We start from the raw sequence: 3,579 nt of genomic DNA, 5'->3' as shown, positions 1-3,579 counted from the left end.
TCTTTTATTAGGTATCAGAGTAGGTATCAAGATTTCTACTTCTATACAAATGTGATATTTCAGATCTGTACATAAAAAATTTGTTGAATATATAGGTTGAGAATTGTTCTGTGTCGCTCTCTCTCTCACACACACACGCATTCTCACTTTTATAGATATAATAGATAGATTACTCTAGATATATTTCCATATGTCTGAATACCCTATATACAAATTTTCAAATCTGTAGATAAAAAAATTTGTTGAGTATATAGGTTGAAAATTGTTCTCTCTCTCTCTCTCACACACACATTCTCAATTTTAGAGATATAATAGATAGATTATGCTAGATATATTTCCATATGTCTGAATACCCTATATACAAATTTTCTAATCTGTAGATCAAATATTTGTTGAATATATAGGTTGAAAATTGTTCTTACTCTCTCTCTCTCTCTCTCTCTGGCTACCTCACACACACATTCTAACTTTTATAGATATAATAGATAGATTATGCTAGATATATTTCCATATGTGTGAATACCCTATATACAAATTTTCTAATTTGTAGATAAAAAATTTGTAGAGTGCATAGGTTGAGAATTGTTCTCTCTATCTCTCACACACACACATTCTAACTTTTAAAGATATAATAGATTATGCTAGATATATTTCGATATTTCTGAATACCCTATATATAAAAATTTGTTGAATGTATAGGTTGAGAACTGTTCTCTCTCTCTCTCTCTCTCTCTCTCGCTCACACACACACACATTCTCACTTTTATAGATATAATAGAAAGATTATCCTAGATATATTTCTATTTGTATGAATACTCTATATACAAATTTTAAAATCTGTAGATAAAGAATTTGTTGAGTATATGGGTTGAGAATTGTTCTCTCTCTCTCTCTCTCTCTCTCTCACACACACACACACATTCTCACTTTTATAGATATAATAGATTATGCTAGATATATTTCCATATGTCTGAATACCCTATATACAAATTTTCAAATCTGTAGATAAAAAATTTGTTGAGTATATAGGTTGAGAATTGTTCTCTCTCTCTCTATCACACACATTCTCACTTTTATAGATATAATAGACAGATTATGCCAGATATATTAAAATATGTCTGAATGCCCAATATAAAAATTTTGAAATCTGTAGATAAAAAATTTGTTGTATACATAGGTTGACAATTGTCCTCTCTCTCACACACACACACACATTCTCACTTTTATACATATAATAGATAGATTATGCTAGATATATTTCTATATGTCTGAACACCCTATATACAAATGTTCAAATCTGTGGATATAAAATTTGTTGAATGTATAGGTTGAGAATTTTTATCTCTCTCTTTTTCTCTCTCTCTCTCTCGCTATCTCACACACACGCATTCTCACTTTTATAGATAAAATAGATAGATTATGCAAGATATATTTCCATATGTCTGAATACCCTATATACAAAGTTTCAAATCTGTAGATAAAAAATTTGTTGAATATATAGGTTTAGAATTGTTCTCTCTCTCTCTCACACACACATTCTAACTTTTGTAGTTATAATAGATAGATTATGCTAGATATATTTCCATATGTCTGAATACCCTATATACAAATTTTCTAAACTGTAGGTAAAAAATTTGTTGAGTATGTAGGTTAAGAATTGTTCTCTCTCTCTCTCTCACACACACACACACACACACACACAAGTTCTCACTTTTATAGATATAATAGATAGATTATGCTAGATATATTTCTATATGTCTGCCTACCCTATATACAAATTTCCAAATCTGTGCCCAAAAATGTGTGGAATATATAGGTTGAGAATTGTTCTCTCTCTCTCTCTCTCACACATATTCTCACTTTTATAGGTTATATAGGTTGAGAATTTTTTGCTCTTTCCATCACTCACATTCACACTTTTATAGATATAATACATAGATTATGCCAGATATATTTACATATGTCTGAATACCCAATATACACATTTTCAAATCTGTAGATAACAAATTTATTGAATAGATAGGTTGAGAATTGTTCTCTCTCTCTCTCTCGCAACCTTACACACACAACCACACGCAAACATTCTGACTTTTATAGATATAATAGATCGATTATGCTAGATATATTTCCATATGTCTGAATACCCAATATACAAATTTTCAAATCTGTAGGTAAAAAATTTGTTGAATTTATAGGTTGAGAATTGTTCTCTCTCTCTCACACACTCACATTCTCACCTTTATAGATATAATGTATAGATTATGCTAGATATATTTCTATATGTCTGAATACCCTATATACAAAGTTTAAAATCCGTAGATAAAAATACGTTGAGTATATAGGTTGAGAATTGTTCTCTCTCTCTCTTACGCACACACACACACACACACACACACACATTTTCACTTTTATAGATATAATAGATAGATTATGCTAGATATATTTCCATATGTCTGAATACCCTATATACAAATTTTCAAATCTGTAGATAAAAAATGTATTGAATATATAGGTTGAGAATTGTTGTCTCTCTCTCTCTCTCTCTCTCTCTCTCTCTCTCTCTCTCTCTCTCTGGCTACCTCACACACACACACATTTTCACTTTTATAGATATAATAGATAGATTATGCTAGATATATTTCCATATGTCGGAATACCCTATATACAAACTTTCAAATCTGTAGATAAAAAATTTGTTGAGTATATAGGTTGAGAATTGTTCTCTCTCTCTCACACGAAACTGTGCGCTCGGCTTCTTCCCCCCCTTCCCACCCCAAATGCTTGGGAAACTGTGCACTGTTTTTGTTGGTTTTCAAGCTGCCTCTTCCCCCCCCCCACACACACAGTTTAACAGTAGTAGGAGGTCAAGAGAAAGAGGGTGAGAGAGAGAGAAGAGTAAGTTGGTGAGAGAGAGAGAAAAGAGAAAGAGGGTGTTGGTTTTATATTTTTATTATCGTCTAATATTTTGAAAGCTGAATTTCTAATAAAATGTGCATCTATAGGAGATAATGCCTGGGAATGTGTTCCCCCCCCCACAGTTTAACAGTGGTGTGACGTCAAGAGAAAGAGGGTGAGAGAGAGGGAAGAGTAAGTGGGTGAGAGAGAGAAAGAGAGAGAAAAAAAAAGAAAGACGGTGTTGGTTTTGTGAAAAAAGTTGTTATTTACAATTGTTCGCATTCTTGGCCTTTTGGTCAAGATCAAAGTGTAGTATCTGTTCTTCAGATGCTGCACTTCTATTTCTTGTTCTCTTTCGGTGGAGGAGAAATCCTCCACGACTGAGACAATTTTTATTTTTGTACCTTTTCTCCACGTTAAAAAACGACCCTGGTGTCTAACTCTGTCCCGTGGGGAGGCATAGTAAATAGGTACAATTGTTCGCCATTAGTGGATGTTGACGTCACGTCACGTGACATGACTAAGCGTTTTTTTTTTTTAGTATGAATAACATTTTTTGTTTTAATTATAAAGTCTACACTTAATTTTCTAGAAAATGATGTATATATAATAGAAAAAAAAATTACTGGTTTTGTTGGATTCAAGTGGATCCCCCCCCTCCAGTTTAAGAGATAGCAGGTCACG

At 32.3% G+C, this 3,579-nt stretch overlaps 1 pseudogene; it reads left to right on the top strand.

The window, feature by feature from the left end:
• The first annotated feature begins 3,170 nt into the window (after positions 1-3,170).
• LOC145291770 (U2 spliceosomal RNA) lies at positions 3,171-3,304 on the top strand (annotated as a pseudogene).
• The last annotated feature ends 275 nt before the right edge of the window (positions 3,305-3,579 follow it).

Source organism: Euprymna scolopes, chromosome 12 (genome assembly GCF_053919585.1).
Source record: "Euprymna scolopes isolate OS-2025 chromosome 12, ASM5391958v1, whole genome shotgun sequence".
In the NCBI taxonomy this organism is placed as follows: domain Eukaryota; kingdom Metazoa; phylum Mollusca; class Cephalopoda; order Sepiida; family Sepiolidae; genus Euprymna; species Euprymna scolopes.
The sequence above is the reverse complement of the archived record's forward strand: the minus strand, read 5'-3'. Positions and strand labels throughout refer to the sequence as shown.